Source organism: Cavia porcellus, unplaced genomic scaffold (assembly GCF_034190915.1).
Source record: "Cavia porcellus strain 051 isolate PalLab524CR breed Dunkin Hartley unplaced genomic scaffold, mCavPor4.1 scaffold_17, whole genome shotgun sequence".
In the NCBI taxonomy this organism is placed as follows: Eukaryota; Metazoa; Chordata; class Mammalia; order Rodentia; family Caviidae; genus Cavia; species Cavia porcellus.
Genome location: NW_026947500.1, coordinates 43,859,422 through 43,878,007, shown reverse-complemented (window position 1 = coordinate 43,878,007; position 18,586 = coordinate 43,859,422). Strand labels below are relative to the sequence as shown.

Below are 18,586 nucleotides of genomic sequence, written 5' to 3'. Positions count from 1 at the left end.
CCCTTCTAAAATTGTGGCCAAAACTGGTGGATTTTTGTTTTGTTTTGTTTTTGTTTTTGGAGACAGTCTTGCTATGCAGTTCAGGCTGCTTGAAATCATTGTATAGCCCAGGCTGGCCTTGAACTTGAACCTCCTGCCTCAGCTCCTGGAGTGCTGTATCACATATGTGTGCCATAGAGTTATTTAAAATAATGTATTCCAGTTAAACCTGAACATGTTAAATCATAGGACAATTAGCTTTACAGTACCCCTCTCCCTCTTTTGGGTTGTCAGTAGGGAAGTTGTAAGAATTGAACTCAGAACCTTTGCACTGAGCTGTATTTCCAGTCCTTTTTGTTTTGAGACAGGTTTTCCCTAGGTTGGCTAGATTTCTTGGACTCAACTCAAACTTCCAATCCTGTCTTGGAGCAGGGATTACAAGCCTGAGCCACTCAGTAAACAAGGTGGTATTTGTTGTTGTTGTTTTGTCTTTTTCAGACAGGGTCTCAGCTGTGCAGTTCAGGCTCTGAGCTCACTTTGTAGCCCAGGTTGATGTCAAACTCACAACAATCTTCCTGCCTCAGCCTCCTGAGTGTTGAAATTATAGGCATGCACCACAATGCCTGGCTTTTTCTTTAAGTTTCTAAGCAATGACAGCACTACACCTCATCTCAAAGATTTACATAAGAGAATTTCTTAGGTATCTGAAGGGTTAGAATTAGGGTTAGATAGCTCCTCTCTTACCAGGTGTGTGTCTGTGTTTCTTTGTGTTGCTGGGAACCAAACCTTGGGCCTCATGCATACTAGGCAAAGCACTATACCAGTTCCTAAACTCAATTTTTCCAAAAAGCATAATCCCACCTTCTAGCAAAGAAAGTAGTAGAGAGATCCAGTGGGACAAAAACCAGAGCATGGCAGATTGAAATGAAAGAAATTATTTAGTTTTTGAGACAGCATCTCACTGTATAGTTCAGACTAGCCTTGAACTCATTGTATAGTGAAGGCTGGCCTCAAATCCTGGAAATCCTGCTTCAGTCTCCCATGGGTTAGGATTTATAGGTATGTGGCACCATGGCCAGTGCTTGCTTTAAATTAAATGAAAAGTACTACATTAATTTACAGGGTTACTAGTTGAGATATCAACACGGTATACCAAGGCTGTTTATGTTAAAAAGTGAAATATCTGAGTTACATACATACTTAAGAGGGTTTCCCAGCCCATGCTGGGTATTTAAGGGGATTTGTTTGTTTATTTATTTTTAAATATTGATTGAGTCAACATTTTACTGTGTAGTTCAAGCTGACTTTGAACTCACTATGTAACCCAACCAGGGATCCATCTCACAGTAATCCTCCTGCCTCAAGTCTCCTGAGGAACTACAGGCATGTGCCCAACACTCAGCAAGGGATTTTTATTAGCATGTTGAACACTTGCTTGTTTTTCAAGGGACTGCCTTGTACCAAGAAATCTAGGTAGTGGAGTTGATTTTTAAATTTACTATCATTTGGCATCATTTTGTGATCATCACCTATAAGAGAAAAAAAATTTCTAAAGATTACTTTGCCAATAAAATTATACTAATTAAGTAAATACTTAGGTAGACCACTTATAGCTTAAGAATTTTAAAGACTTTTAGGGGGGAATTTTAGGCAGAATGTGTATTTATGATGATTGTGTGTTCATGGCTCATTAGCTTGGGAGGGCATACAGGTGAATACCTGGGGAGAGAAGTTGGTTGATGCTGTCCTCTCAGGAGCCCTCAAATGACTGCATGATGTAGCAATGCTTCCCAATCAGAGATTACAGTATGTCGGTATCAGCATTTCTCATCCTACCATGTTGTTTCCTTGTGATAGATTATTTATTTGTGTTTCTGCATTGCTAGGCATAGAACTCAGGGCCTTTACACTGAGCAGCATTCCCAGTGCAAACTCCCTTCCCCCATTAAACATTTTATTTTGAGAGAGGTCTCACCAGATCACTCAGGCTGAACTCTTATCCTCCTGTCTCAGTCACTCAGTGCTAGAATTATAGATATGAGCCACCATGACTGGTTTATTTTTGATTTTAAATAATGGCTTAAAATTTATTCATGGGGCAGGGCAAAAATGCCCAAGCTGGAAGAATGTTTCTGAAAATGTTCTGGAGAGATGGTGGAGTGCATATCATTCTAAAGTATTTTCTCCAAAGTAGCCAAAAACTATATGTTTCATGAAGCATTTTTAAGTTGAGGACTAGGGATTTAGCTCTGCGGTTTAAGCACTTGCCTGGTAAGTGTGAGGTTGTGAGTTCAATCCACAGTACAAGAAGAAAAAAAGTAAGGCCCAATGCAGGTGGACTTGATGGGAACACAGTGGTAAGGCACATGGAGTCTCTCAATCCGCTTGTCCTGTCTCTCAGTGTGCATGACATTGCTAGTTTTTGCCCACACTGTACCACTCCCCCCACACTGTCAGCCTTTATTGTTTCACATGTTACTCTTATCCAGGAGCTAGATTGTAGGAGTTGCAGGGCAGAGATACTATGGTTTTTGTTTATACTGTAGTGCCTGTAATACTGAGCAAATATATAAGCAGTGCACACTGAGTACACTTGGTTAATCCAGTAAGATCTGAAAAACAGTCCTTTGAACCAAATCACTCACTTCTTATCTTTAAAGAGTCCATTCTGGTCAAAAATTAAGCTTTTAGATACATCTCATTGAGGTGAATCTGAATGAATTCTTTTAAGTAAAATAATTTTTGGAACATTCATCTTTGGCTTCTGATTATACAAGCCAGCATACTGGGAAATGTATTTTTAAAGTTACACCTTATTTTTACTTGTGATAACTAAAGGGGAAAAATAGACCCCCTAAGAGTCTTGTGAGTTAAAATAAGCCCTTCCTTCTTGGAAGCAGTAAAAGGTGAGTGAAGGTTGGAATTGTTCACAAGTGGAGAATAACCTTTTTTTGCACATCAAATTTTAAAATATGAATGACTGATTGAGCCTTGTGGCTATTGCTGATCTAGTAAGAGTCTGCCCTACTATTTTTTTTTGCAGTGTCTCTTCTGTTTCCCTTAGCTGTGGAATTCTTGTTGTAAATGACTGAAATTATTGGGAAGTTCCTTGTCAGAAATAGAATCTTTTAGACTTTTTTCCTTCAAGTACCAGCCTGGGTGTCTGTTTTTTGTCTGGAGCCTGTGAGCAGAAGGCCCATGAGTGAGAGCTAATTGAGCTTTCACTAAATGGCCCCTTCCAGCAGCCTTGTATGGGGAAAGCTGTTCAGTCCCTGCTCTTCCTCTTTGAGCATGGAGTGAAGTCTATTCTGCTGAAGCTGCTGTTCCACGTTGCAGCTTTCTATATTTGTACAACAGCGGGAGCAGCCCACAAGCAAGGCCGGGTGGTGCCCTGTGCTCCCACGTTGCCTCCCACTGGTTCAGGACTCAGCCAGTGCTTGATGTTTCTGTCTTGTGTGCATCCATTTGTCTGTCTGTGTACATTTCTGTGGAGGATTGAGGCTTTCCAAGGAAAGAGGTGACCTGTTGTCTTTTTTTTTTTTTTTTTGGTACTGGAGATTGAACTCAAGACCTCACGCTTGCCAGACAGGTGCTTATGCTGCTGAGCTAAATCCCTGACCCTTTTTGTCTTTTGATTTGGGTTTCAGCCTGTCACTTATAAATTGTTGATAATGTTTGAGAATCTAAGTGATGGGGTGAAGAGTGAGATTTGTATTACTTTAACAAAATATCATGGGGGGGGGTGTTGGACTGGTATTTAGTATCAGAAATGGTCTTTGGCTTCCCTAAGAAACATCTGCATTAAAGTAGTATTGCCCCTTTCCTGGCCCTTTTGCCTTTTTTCTTTCTTTCTTTCTTTCTTTCTTTCTTTCTCTCTCTCTCTCTCTCTCTCTCTCTCTCTCTCTCTCTCTTTGTTTTAAGACACTGTTTTGCTGCATAAATATACAGTTCAGGATGGCCTTAAACTCATGATGATCCCCTGTGGCAGCCTCCCAAGTGGTGGAATTACAGAGATACACCATCAGGTGTGGCTGTCCCCCCACCCCCTTTTAAAAATGGGTCATGAAGATCAGCTCTTAAGGGTAGGACTGACTTCCTTCCCTGGCACCCAAATTTCCTGACAAAATACAAGCAGGAAAAGGTGGGAAGCCTCCTTCTTAAGAAATGCTTTAGTAGTAGGGGCTGCTTGCTGAGCAGAAGTTATGGGATGCTTGGTCTCTCTGAGCTCTACAGCCAGCCTGTGGTATTGTGCTTGCCCATTCTCAGTGCTGTTGTCTCAAGACTGGCTTTACAAAGGCTTCTCATGCCTTTTGGTATCATGTCTATTTAAGGAATAGTATGGGACATGACACGGTGATAGATTTCAGGTTATTTTCATAAGATACTAGGGTCATTGCTGTGTTCTGAAAGGACATATTCTTGGTTTGTTGTGAGGTTGTCTAATAAAACAGTTGAATTCTGGATTCTTGATCAGTTTGAGACTAAACTCAGGTTATTTGTTTTATAGCTTTCCTTCTACTCCTCCCCCTACCTCCTGTGAGTCATAAGCACTCAAGTTGGCAATAGAACTTGTCAGCTGAGTGGGGATGAGACAATTCTTTGTATATGTTTGCAACTGTGGCTGATAAGAACAGAGGACTTTAAATGGCAGAAAAACACTGGCACTGGGGCACTTTGGAGCTGTGTGTTTGGTTGCGTAGCCTCTGGTGCTGAGTCTCATGGGTCCTGTACAGTTGATGACTTTCTAAAACTGTTGAGTGAGGGATTGTAGAGTAATGAGCTTTACACATTCTTTTTTTGTGGGGGAGGGTGGTACTAGGGGTTGAACTTAGGACCTCACACTTGCCGGGCAGATGCTTATGCCACTGAGCTAAATCCCTGGCACACATTCTTGTCAGTTCTTAGGTGCCGTCTCATTTTATTGTTCTATTAATTTTATCCCATTTATACTAGGAATCATTGTACACCCCCTTGTAGGGGCTGCCATTGGAGAGTAAAATAGCAGTGATGGTGCGCTGGTGCATGCTTGTAATTCCAGCACTTGGAAGGTTGAGACAGGAGGATCATTGCATGTTATAGGCCAGCCTGGACTGCATAGTGAGTTCAAAGACAGCCTGTCTCAACAACAAAAACAGAAAGATGAATGAGTGAATGGAGCTATTTTCTTCTTGGTCTTTGTTAGAATTTATGATTTCCATAGTCTCATTTTATTAGTTTATATTTCCATTTTGTCTATTTTGAAACCCTCCGCACATCCTTTTTGTGTCGAGGGGACTAAACAAATTTTATAACTAAGTAAATACACCAAGTGGTTCAGTGTTTCCTAATGAGCACTTGATATTTGTGCTGGTTCTTAACAGGCTCAGCTGGAGGGTGGTTTGTCAGCTCATCCCTGTCTTTTCGTCTGTTCTTTTCTCCCTCCTCTGACAGAATGGATTCCATTGTCACTTCAGGTACTCTGTTTTGAAGAGATACAGTTGTCTTGTCAAGGACTAAAACTTGCTGGATGTAGCACACTCGTGTAATTCCAGCAGTGTAAGAGGCTGAGGTAAAAGATGCCCAGTTCAAGCCCAGCCTGAGGAATTTAGCAACTTGGGCAAGATCCTCTCAAAATAAAAAGGACTGGAGGTGTAGCTTAGCATAAAGGCTCTTGGTGCAATCCTCAGTACTGTCCTTGAACAAAAACAAAACCAGAGAGAAAAAGAAAAGACTTAGCTGGGGATATAGCTAGCGGCATGAGCACTTGCCTAGCAAGTGTGAGGTTGTGAGTTTAATTCTTGGTACCAAAAAAAAAAAGAAAGAAAGAAAGAAAACTTTTAGAGGAAGTTGTCTTCTCCTCCATGGCCCAAACTTAACCTGGAATTACAGTAGTGAATAATCTTCAAGTACTTTGTGTGTGACACTGTTCTAAATACTCAACCCATGTAACTCCCCTAAAAAGCATTCTGTAAGGTAGACACAGATTCTGTAGCTGGTTTTTGTTGTACTTGGTTGTAGTACATAATGATTGCATTTAGTTTGGGGAGTTGGTTCGTGTACATAACACTTTTTTTTTTTTTTTTACTTCTCCTCTCTTTTCCTCCTTCCCCTTATAGCTGTTTTTTAAATGAGGAAAAAACATTATAAAGAAGTTTAAGAATTTGCCCAAAGTTACCTGACTAGTGAGCGACAAAACTGAGATAAGAAAGCAGAGGTAAGATTCAAAACTGGGTGAGATACGTCCTAGATGTGGCAATAAATATTTGTTAGTTTTACTAACATACTTGGTACTATTTGGGATTATTGAACTACCAATCAGTCTAACCCAGTTCCATTTTAGCATTTCCTTTTGAAAATGACTGATTTTTTAAAAAGTCTCCAGTTTGTCCTTCTTTTAAAAAGAAAGAAAGAAACAAGAAGAAAATGACTGATTTTTTTGGTACCAGGGATCGAACTTGCAGCCTCACACTTGCCAGGCAGGCAGGCACTTATGCTGCTGAGCTAAATTCTCTGCCTGAATGACTGATTTTGATTGCAAGTCATCATCTATGCTAATTCTTTTGGTTTTTTGAAACAGGGATTTGCTGTGCAGTTCAGTCTGGCTTTAAACACACTTTGTAGCCCAGACTGACCTCATTCTCATGGTGATCCTCTTTCCTAGCCTTCCAAGTGCTGGGCAACCAATTCCTTTATAAATGGTTATAAGAATAAGCCAAATAATAGGTTTGCAAGAATGTCCAAAAAGTTGTTAGTTCATCTATGCTGATACCAGAATGTTTACTGATGACACTGAGCAGAATTAATGTCAGTCTCCCAAGTCAGATCACACATTTGGAGATGCTTTCTGGATGAGGATAGGAAGGAATAAGAGGAAGGTCAGTGATTTGCCTGATCTGCCAGTTAGTTGCAGCCTGTATTAGGACAGCAGAGTAATAGCAGCAGGGATGGTGCTGGGCAAGGAGGCACACACCCGAGACCTCAGCTGCTCCCACTCAGGGCTGAGATGGGAGGATTGTGTGTGGGAAACTGGCCTGGGCCACATGGCAAGACCCCAACAAGAAGGGTCATGGTGGGTTGGGTTTGGTGGCTCACATGGGTAATTCTAGCACTTGAGAGGCTGAGTCAGGAGGATCACTGCAATGAGGGCAGCCTGAACTACATGGCAAGATCCTGTCTCAATAAACAAAAATCAAAAAATAAAGGGAATGTCATGATGTGATAACTGGTAGGCTAGGTAATTTCAATGGGGTAGCACTAGAAACAAAATGAGAAACAGCATACAGCCAGCGGGGAGTATTGCCAGATTTTCAGGACTTGAGAATTCTTAAGAGAGATGATTATTTCCTTGTCTAAATCATATTTTTGTACTGTGTGATCATAATGTTCATGTTAACATTTTTACTATTGTCTACTGAAATTATTTAGCCTAGTAGTAATGATCTCATCGTGACTTTATTTTTGTAAAAGCAAAAATCTTGGACAAGTTTAATTTTGAAAAATAGGCTTTTTTTTAAAAAAGGAGTGATTTGAAAGAGGTGTGGGGTAATCATTTAGATGGGGTTTTTAAATATGAAAAGTTCTTTCAAGGGCTCAGTTGGAGAGTGATGAAAGCATGGTTAAGTAACTTTTTGAAAATGTGATGATATATAAGAAGATATTTAGTATTTGTCCTTAGGGTACGTACCCATAAGGGTATATCTGCCTATGCTGAGCACACTCCCTAATTTGTTGAGGAGAGGGGTAAGTTTTGTACTTTCTGATATGTAACCTATCTCAGTGTCTGCATTGGAAGTCATTTTTAGCTCTGTAGAATTAAAATATTAAGAACAGAGGAGATTGAATGAAGTTTCCTGCTTTCAACAGAATAGGACAAACCACCTGAGACGAAGCCATATGGAAGCATCCTGCTTCAGTGCCAATGTGTTTGGGGTTAGGTTGGGGCAGATGGTACAAGCAGGGTTCTTGGCTGCTTGGTCAGGGGTTGGGAGCCGATAGGTTATGTGCTTGGTGCTGGGGAAGAACTGGTGTGTTGTCAGCTTTGGGGAGAATGAACATGCTGAGGGGAGGGAGCCAGCTTTGTGGAGGTGGCGAAGAGAAGGGCAGAGGCAGGGAGGCTGACTTTCATGAGAAAGCTTGCATTTGGGGTTAAGGCTCCCAGGGAGACTGGGAAGAGAGAGACCAGATTCAGCCCAGAAATAAGATTCCAGATGTTTGTCTGGCCTCTTGTGTTCTATAGAGCTGTCAAATAAAAGAGTGCAGGACTGTAGGATTTTTCTGTTCAAGTTGGAAGCTGTTTTGATTCCTTTTTGAGATACTAGGTCAAAAGCTGTATTTATAGAACTTGCTTTGACACATAATCTCACCCTATCCCTTGCCTTCCTTACTGGGATTCAGCTAATGTTGCACCCTGTCTTGGCAAGAAAGGCTGATTGGAGAAAATGTAAACGTAGGTTTACAGCTGAGTTATTGAAAGTAATCCCAACCTTGGTAAATAGGCCAGCCTAGGGTTGGCAGTCCAGGGTGCATGGATGTTAGTTGAGTTACTTGGGTAGTTAATTATAAACAGTATGTTTGTTGGGTACTAGAAATCGAACTCAGGACTTCAGGCTTGTCAGGCAAGCACTGCACCACTGAGCTATATACCCGGCCCCATTAATTACATGTAGTATAAAGTACTTAACCACTTTATGTGAGGGTACATTGGCTGTCCATCTGAACAGTGGCTGTTTCCACCAAAAACAACAACAACAAAAATCTTTCAGGCAAAGCAGGAAAAAATGATAAAGCCCAGATGCTTGTTCTGGAGTAGAGCATGAGTTGAGATTTTTCTTTACTCAATGCTTCATAGTTCAAGAGTTTTCTTTAAAAAATTTTCTTTAGACTAGGTAACGTGTCCACATGTAAACAGTTTAACTGGTACTACCTCTGCAACTGTTGTGAATAATTATTTCTTGTCCTTTCAGAAGTAACCCTGTTCTTATACATGCTACTTGAAAGTGCACCCATATAAATATACCCTGATCAGTTACATGCCATGTTCTCTTTAATAACTACAGGGTGTTGTTCAGTTGTATGCTGTAATTCACTTAGCCTCCAAATGATGGGCATATATTTCTTTCTTTTTTATTTATTTATTTATTTATTTATTTTTTTTTGTCTTTTTCCTTTTTATCGGTACCAGGGATCGAACTCACGACTGCCTGCTTGCAAGGCAGGAGCTTATGCCACTGAGCTAAATCCCCAGCCCCTTATGGGCATATATTTCTAGATTTTGCTGTTGTAAACAACGGTTTGTTTGTTTGTTTTTTGGTACCAGGGATCAAACTCATGACCACATGCTTTAACTGGCAAGCCCTTGAGTTGCTGAGCTAAATCTCCGGCACTGTAAACAGTGTTCTTGCGAATAACTCCTTGCATCCTTGTGTGTGTATATATATTGTACATACATATATAATATGTATTTTATTTATTTAATCTTTTTTTGAGACAAGGTCTTACCAAGCAGTTCAGGCTGGCCTTGGGCTCTCTTTGTAGTCTGCGCTGGTCTTGAACTTGGAACAATCCTCCTGCCTCAGCCTCCTGATCGCTAGGATTACAGGAGTGCACCACACACCTGGCTTGTAATATACATTTTATACTAATTTTTTTCTTTCTGGAGACAGGGTCTTGCTATGTAGTCTAAGCTGGCCTCGAACTTGCAATGTCTTTTTGTCTCAGGCTCCTGAGTGCTGAGATTACGAGTGTGTGCTACTATGCCTGACTACACATTTATATTTGTAGACTACTTCTAGAACTGAAATTTCTTATTTCATAGGGCATGTCAAGCTTTCATTCATTCATCCTTTTTTTTTTTTTTTTTTTTAAACTGGAAATCAAACTCAGGGGCTTGTACTTTCCAGGCAGATGTTGTGTCATTGAGCTACATCCTTGGCTTCCAGTTTTTAATACTAATGAGATACTTACAGTCTCTCCTTATATTTTACAAATGATAATGCCCATTAAATGATATCATCAGAGAAGCTCTTAATACCCTATACACAGTCACTAGAATGAACACAAGACCAGAAGTATCTGGATAATTTTAGAGACCCTGATGAATTTAATTATCAAGACTAATAGCTATTACAGCCAGAAAAGTGGCGGGTTGCATGGAATAGAAGTGAGTGGCTACAGGTTCCCCTCCCTGTTAACTTCTGGGGAATTTAGTGGTAGAAACTGGATCTATCATTCATCTCTTTTTTTGTTGTTGTTTTGTTTTGATTTGTGAGACAGGGTCTCACTGTGCAGTTCAGGCTGGCCTTGAACTCCGGCTAGTCTTTTTGCCTCAGCCTCCCAAGTGCATGGATTACTGTGTGCACCACCACACTGGGCTCAAAGTATTAGTCTTACCCAGTAGTGATCTCTACCAGTTAGAAAAACATTTAGGGCCTATGACCTATTGAGTCCTTATTGCTTGTGTATCTCAGCTGTGTGTCATGAGGCTATTTGGTCATCAGAATTAGCCTGTAAATTCTAGGTAGTTTTATATCTCAAGTTTATTAAAAAGTAAAATCAAAGTAATAATTGAGTTTCCATATAGCACCTTGATTCAAGAAAGTCCGATCTCAGTGACTAGTTGCAGAATTGGGATCACTTAATCCATTCTCTTTATTTTAGTTCCCTTATCTCCACAATGGAAATGAAAATGCCAAAGAATCTCCTTTGAGCACTCAGAAACAAATTATAAAGTTATTTCCAGAACGCTATATGTGATAATGACTCTTCAGAGACATCAGGATTGTAAGGTAATTTTAAAAGTAACTCTTGACAGTATTTTAGAAAAAAATTAGTCACATTCTGCCTACATGGTACTAACATATGGCACAGCCCTCATGAGCTGCTGTAAGTGGGCTGAAACGAAGATGCAGTTGGAGAGGGGACAGAGTGACTCACTAGATGAGACAGATTTGGCCTTCTGGCAGGGCAGTAAGTCTGAGAAGAAACTCGTGGCCCTAGAACATGGCAAACATGAGCAGTTGATACATGAATGCTGTGGAGAAGTCTCTGGTGCTTAGATAAGGTACTTTATCTGATGTCTTTGTATGGCTTTAGAGTTCCTGCTTCTTCCACATCTGCACTTTGGGTTCAGACTCTGGAAGTGGGTAGAAGTCATCGCTGACCAGAATGTACTGTGCACTGGCTTAGCTGCTGTATGTAAAGTGCTGCTGTGGAAGGAAACAGAAGGAAGCTGTGAAAGGAGAATCCTTGCCTTCCCCTCTCACAACCCTCAGACCAGTAGCGAGCTATATGGGGAGCAAGGAGACTGCTTGCCTCACGGAGCTTGAGAAGGATTTTGAGAGTATAGACTTTTTTTTTTTTTTTTTTTTTTTAAAGACAAGGCCTTGCTTTGTAGTTCAATTTAACTCCTTAAACTCACTGTTGTACCCAGACTGGCTTTGAACTGGCTGTGATTTTTCTGCCTCAGCTTTCCAAGTGCATGGGAGTTGCCATCATGCCTGGCTGGGCTTTTTAAGCAGGAAGCAGGAAAAACTATATTTTGAGCCAGGCGTAGTGGTGCATGCCTGTAATTCCAGCACTCAGGAGGTTGAGGCAGCAGGAGTGTTTGAAAGTTCAAAGCCAGCTTGAGCAATGTAGTGAGTTCAAAGCCTGCCTGAACTGTGCAGTGGGACCCTGTCTCAAAAAACAAAAACAAAAACAACCCCCACAAAAGCTCTGCATTTTAAATTTCCTCTGAGTACCTGCTTTTCAAGGGAGACTACTTTTTTTTGTCTCTTTCTACTCCTTTTTTTTTTTTTTTTTTTTTTTTTTTGAGGGTGAGGGAGGACAGGGTCTTACCATGTAGTTTAGGCTGGCCTTGAACTCATGACAACCTTCCTGCCTCAGTCTCCCAGCTGCAAGGATACCAGAGGTGCACCATCACCCTGGCATGACCTCACCTATACATATATGTGTAATAGTCATAGGTATGTCATATAATAAAACAGAAGATGAGGTGACAGATCATGGAGGAAGGAGAATAAAAGAGCCCAGCTTGTCATCATCATTCAGCTTTAGTACTCAAGCTGTTTTTGTGCAGTTACACAAGCTTTAATCTGTTTTCAGCTCTGACCCTTAGATGTTAGCTGCTTGCACAAAAATGTTTATGAAGTGAGAAAGGTAGGTTGTGCAGTAATAAACAGTATAATACTGCATTTGATAATGATTCTATATATTTGAGGGTGTGTGGGTCTTAATACATGCTTAGAAAAATCTTGGTTGTAAATAACCCAAAATATAGTTCTGTGTAAAATAAATAAAAATTTTAAATTGGGGATGCAAAAACATAATGAAATGAATAAATACAACTGCTGTGTTAAAGAAAGATGGGGGATTGCATGATACTTTTTATTAAAGTATCTATAATTTCAAAGAGGATAAAAAATGGAAAGTACAAATATTTAGGAAAATGTTCACTTTAGCTTGGGTGTGGTAGCACATGTCTATAATTCCAGCACTTGAGAGGCTAGGGCAAGAGGATCCATGCAAGTCTGAGAACCAGCCTAGGCTACAAAGTGAGCTCAAGGTCAGCCTGAACTGCATGGCAATACCCCATCTCAAAAAAGGCAAAAAAAAAAGAAAAAAACAAGAAAGAGAAGAAAGTGTTCACTTGGTGCAGTGTTGATTGCTTGTAGTCTCATCTACCCAGAAGGCTGTGCCTAGGAGTTAGAGGCCATTCTTGGAAGCATGGTGAGATGGTGTCGCAAAAGAAAAGGAAGAAGTGTGTATGTATACATAAACTTTTTTATTTAAAAGGGAGAGAAAGAGAGTGTTCATGACATGGAAACTTTAGAATAGATAAACAGTTTTTTTTTTTGTACAGAGGATCAAACTCACAACCACATGCTTGTCAGGCAGGCGATTATGCCACTGAGCTAAATCCCCAGCCCAGGGATTTAATTTAACAATTGGAGGTCAGATGCATGTTATCAGATGTTCCAGGTTTGAAATACAAAAGAGGACAGATTTGTTGCTCACATATAGTTTACAAAATGGTAACAATTGATAGTATATTTCATTAACAAAAATTGACAACCATCTCCCAAGTACATTGCATATATGGTAGGGATTGAAATAGAAAACTGCTTTAAATCTGTTCAGAGAAGAGATAATTCACTTATGATGTAAACTACTTCTGTCCTCTAGGAATAGGAGAAAGTCAAAGGGGACCTTTCCAACAGTGCTTAAGCCCCTACGGAAAATGATGAAAGCTATGTATTCTCTTCAGGAAACTTCAGTATTAATCTTCACACAGTTTAGCATAAAGTAGAACAGGGCTAATAGTTCTCCTCTAACTCCAGAGAGAGCCAGGAGCACTGCATTAAGAATTTGGATGTAGGGCTGGGGATTTAGCTCAGTGGCACAAGTGCCTGCCTTCAAGTTCAATCCCTGGTACCAAAAAAAAAAAAAAAAAAAAAAAGAATTTGGATGGAAGTTTTTTTTTTTTTTTCCTTAAATTATCATGGGCTGGGGATGTAGCTCTGTGGCATAAGCACCTGACTGGCAAGCACAAGTTCCTGACTTTGAAAGAAACTGAGTACAAAGAAAAATAAATTGTTGTCACGTTGTGCAATAATGCAATTATGCTTAATGCCATTGAACTTAAAAGTGGTTATGATGGTAGTTTTATCTTTCATATGTATTTCACTCCTTCCTTCCTTCCTTCCTTCCTTCCTTCCTTCCTTCCTTCCTTCCTTCCGGTACTACAATTAACAAACAAAAAGCTGACAAGAAAATTGTTGGCACTGCAGAAAGGGTGAGCATACTGGTATGAAGGAGATGAGATTAAGGTCTGTTAATAAACTTCCTGCTAGGGTCATGGAGAGGGCAGACATAGGTGTCCATTAGTCACAGAGGAGTCAAAAGGCTGAAACCTGAGCTTGAATTATGGCACTGGCTAGGTGACTAACCAGGAGAGCACAGGAAAGCATGCATTACAAGGAAAGAAGAGGGTCTTTTGTGGTAGCCAGAGAGTGTGGCTGCAGCGAACATACTTTCCAATGCAAAGAGCCCTCTTATCTTACTACACTGCCACACAGAAGGGAAAAGATAGAAATGAAGGGAATTATAAACTGATGAGAAGATAAAGCACTCTTTTCCCAAGCCACATCTATTATCTGTTTGCTCTTCCAGTTAAAAGTTTTGCAGTGGCTTAATTACATTCTGGACATCCACTGAGTCCCTTAAGGAGGTAAGGAAACTAACACCTGGAGATGCAGATTAACCTCTTGTAAGTTACACCTCTACTGGGCAGCAGCAGCAATAGTTCTCACTGTCCTTAATCATATTTCTGGAAGTGTCTCTTGTGACAGTTGAGACCCTGGGCATTTACTTTGGTATACTTACAAAATTTACCTTCATAGAATGGCCAGATAAAACTTCCTGACCCTCAGCATTTGTATAGTCTTTTCCGTTGTTTATATGCATGAACGTTCTTGGAGATGAATTTTGTTTGTGTTTTGAATCTAGGGCCTCTCTCATGCTCAGCCACTGAGCTGCACCCATAGCCATGGTAATTTTTAACCTAAAGCACCTTTTATCAATGGGCCAACTACCTGGCTTTATCTGCCTGCTCCTTCATTGCCAGGATCCTCTATTCTTGAAGAAGTGACTTCATTTCTTTGTATCTTTTTTTTTTGTCGGTACCAGGGATCGAACTCACGACCGCCTGCTTGCAAGGCAGGTGCTTATGCTGCTGAGCTAAATCTCCAGCCCCTTCTTTGTGTCTTTAATCATTCCATATACGGAGATAGCGTGGGTACAAGAATGAAATATAAAGCACCTAGAACAAAGCATGGCATACAGTAAGTGCTCAAAGACTGCTAGCTCCTATTTATTGCCTCCTTGATGTCTGGACATGTCTCCCACCTTCAGTTGATAAGGGTGTCTAAACTTTAGATATAGTGCCATATTTAGGTACCATTGATGCACCTTCATTACAGGTGTGCACCCCCACATCAGGCTCGCCCTGCTCCTCCCCTCTGTCCGTGTTGGATCACACACTATCTCCTCTTTTTGGCTTGCTTAAGCAGTTGGGTACAGGGTATGTCTAGTTCCAGAGCAATGGGAGAAGTACTGTTTTCCCTGGGTCCTAGGCGTGTTATGTATCCTCACCCTTTTATACATTGGCCTTAGCAGCCCCACCCTTCCTTCTGCTGCCTATGTTGTGGAGATGTCCTGATCAGCATGCAGCTTGAGCTGCTTGCACAGAGTAGTTGAGGTAATACCTGTAAAAGTGAGTGCTTCTCAAACTGTGTTGCATGCAATGTTTTGGGAAACTGTGCCCTGGCCTTCCTAAGACATAGACGTTTTAACTTGTTCCCTAACTTCCAAGGTAGACTACTCCAGAGCCTTCTCTGCAGCTTTCTCTCAACATTATTGGTACTGTGAAGATTATGAGCCGTCCTCCCTTCTGAAGAGAGATAGGCCATAGGCTCAGACTCCCATTGGGAGCATCTGAGACAGCACCACCTGCAGGCTGTCTTCCTTAGCATCTGAGTTCCTAGAGGGGTCTTCAGCTGGACTGGTGTTAGCACACAGGAGCTGAGGAGACACTGAATTTTCCAAGTGGAGTTTCCCTTCCTCCATTTATCCGTTTAGTTATGTGTGCTGTCCTGAGAATTGAACCTAGGAGCAGCACTGTACTGCTGAGCTATATCCAGTCCTCTTTGTGTGTGTTTTTGTTTGGGAACAGTGTGCTTGAATTGCCAAGACAGGCTCAACCTCCCAAGTTCTTGGGGTTTTATTGCTCTGTGCCATCATGTCCATTTCTTTTTCTGGTTTTCTGGTTTGATTTTTGTTTTGTTTTGTTTGTTGGGTCCCCCCCCCCCCCAGTGGTCTCACTGTGTATTTTAGGAACTTACTTTGTAGCCCAGGCTGACCTCAAACTCAAGGCAGTCCTCATGCCTCGGCCTCCCAAGGACTGGGATTATAAGCATGCACCGCCACACCTGACTCATTTTCCTTCTAAAAGTGTTTTTTTTTTTTTCCTAGTACTGGGGATTGAAATTAGGGGCTCAAGCATACGTATTGCTGACTGTGTCCTATGCCACTGAGCTACTTCCTCAGCCCATTCTTAGTAACTTTTCAAGCTGTAGGCAGGTCCAAGGAAATTGTGTATGTGTACACATGCATGTATGTACACACACATGCATGAGTGTGGTACTGTGCTTTGAATCCAGAACATCATACATTCTAGGCAAATCACTACCATTGAACTCAGTATCTCCAGCCCTTGAATGATAATGAATATGATGTCAGTGTCATCTTTTTGAGACAGGGTCTCGCTGTGTAGTTTGGGCTGGCCTTCAACTGACTTTGTAATGCAGACTGGCCTCAAACTCACAGTAATCCTTCTGCCGCTGCCTCCTGAGTGGTGATACTACAGATGTGCACCACTGTGCCCAGTTCTGGAGCCATTTTAAATTTTGTTTTAAGAAAGGTTCTCACTCAGTTATCCAGACTGAACTTAAATTTGTGTTTTTCTTTCTTTCTTTTTTTTTTTTGTCTTTTTCATTTTTATCGGTACCGGGGATTGAACTCACAACCGCCTGCTTGCAAGGCAGGTGCTTATGCCATTGAGCTAAATCCCCAGCCCCAAATTTGTGTTTTTCTTGTCTCCACTTGGCAGCCAGCCTGGATTACAGGCACAACATTTTTGTTGTTGTTGTTGTTAGTGTGGTAAATATTTAAACTTACTGAAGTGCCACAACTTTATTGCTAAAATGAAAAACATAATTGAGTCTCATGAAAAGCCAATTAAATACTTTTTTTGGTTTTTGAGATGGGGAAGCTTCCCCAGCCCTTTATCTCAACACAGGTCTCACTAAATTGCTAAATAGCCTGTGTTGGGCTCAAACTTGTGATCATCCTGTCTCATCCTCCCAAATCTCTGTCTTGAGAGTGGGAGAATGGATGTTACAGTACAGTTAGTCGTGGGTCTTGTCTGACATTATCTTTCAAGTCTTATACTTTCTAGGGTAGGTATTGTCCTTCATGACTTTAAATAGTTGTGTCTCTGGCTAGAGCTAGACAGAAAAGTACAGCTGGCGTGAGTTGTAAATGGATGCTTGAAGGAATTTGAGCTGCTTTATAAAATCAATTTTTACTTGCAAAAACTGTTCAATATGTTTAAAAATAAAGCAAATTGGTTTTGTGGTTCCTCTCTTTGCTTTTACCTTCAATTAACTTCCCCATTTTGTGATTCTTTTGGTTTTGGTGGTTTACCACGCTCTAGTGCCACCAAGGTGCATTTACAGAGGCAGGAACTTGGTTGACTCTGGAAAGTTTTGTGCACCTACAGGTTGTGGGAGACTGCTTCTGGGAGATGTGTGGAGAACAGCATTTTTAACAAAGCTATCCATGAGGCTAAAGAATTACACAGCTTTTGGCTGTCCCAAAGCAGGTGCTTAAAGTGATTGTTTTGGTGACCTACATGTGTGGAATTCATCCTCATGAGTTTTAGTTCTGCTTTTTGTTGAGACAGTTAATGTTAATCGGAGGTGTGGGGGAGAGGCCTGTGTGTGTTTGTCCCATTGAATCCAAGGCCTTTGCACTACACTGCCTCCCAGCTCTTCTCTTGCTCCCTTTTTGTCCTTTGTCCTCTGTTTTTCTTTACTTACTTCTCCCTCTCCTTTTAGCAGGGATTGAAGCACCCAGGGCCTTTGCTGTATCCCTAACCCTGTCTTAAATTTTGAGACAGGGTCTTGGTCTTGCTGAGTTGTCCAGATTGGACTTCCAACCTGCAGAACTTGTACTGTTCCTCTTGCTTCAGCCTCCTGAGTAGCTGGGATCACAGGCATGTGCCACCTTGTCCTCCTGCCATCTTTTTTTTTTTTTTAAGATCTTTTAGTATTCTTACTATATCGATTAAGTTTATGCTGCTTTCAGATTAGTTTTGAGATATTAAATTGAGTTTATCTTTATGGAATTGTGAATTTTGAAAAACAGAAGGATGCTGGGTGTGGTAGCACACACGTATAATCTCAGCACTTGTGAAAAGGAGGATTAGTGCAAGTTCAAGGCCAGCCGGGGTTACACAGTGATTTTAAGACTAGCTAGAATTATACAGTAAGACCCTGTTTCAAAAAAAAAAGAGAGAGAGAGAGAGAGAGAGAAATCCTTTTGCTTTATCTTCTGTTGTGGCAACAAAGGGACTTTTCTTTGGAAAGAAGCTGCATATCTGGAGCTTCTGAGTTCTGAAAGTAGTAGGCCTGGCCCACTTATTTTTCTTTCCTTGGTTTTTTAGAGTGAAGACCTAGTCCAGAGAGGGAGGTGTAAATCTCCAGGTATGGGCTCCCTGCTGGATGGCTGTGCTTCATGGCCAGCTTTTAACCTTCTTGCATGAGGCCTGCTGTGCAAATATATGCAAAGTTGCTTTCAGAAAGGTGATGACTTCTTTACTACATTATGGGATATTATTTGCAAAATATGTGTCCTTAGGAAGTTGGAAGTATTTTTTTGCTTGCTTTCCCGTCTCTTCCTCCATAGCTGTCTCCAAAGGCTAGAGACTGGGTTCTTGGAGGTGGGGGTGGGTGAGGGCCAGGGTAGACTCTCTGCAGTAGTACCTGGGGAGCTTTCTCTGGCTTCCACT

General features: G+C 41.0%; 1 protein-coding gene across 6 annotated transcripts in view; it reads left to right on the top strand.

Moving 5' to 3' along the window:
* The window catches only part of Celf1 (CUGBP Elav-like family member 1), a 76,897-nt gene that overhangs the window by 22,089 nt on the left and 36,222 nt on the right, over positions 1-18,586 (top strand). Inside the window, exon 2 of one of the 6 annotated variants that reach the window (XM_063227932.1) lies at positions 6,075-6,172. The exons of 3 other annotated variants lie outside the window; for them this stretch is intronic. The gene's annotated coding sequence lies outside the window, so the exon portion shown is untranslated. Of the gene's footprint in view, positions 1-6,074; positions 6,173-10,719; positions 10,743-18,241; positions 18,282-18,586 lie in introns of those variants that run through there. 2 more of the 6 variants (XM_063227933.1, XM_063227936.1) reach the window with 2 other exon arrangements.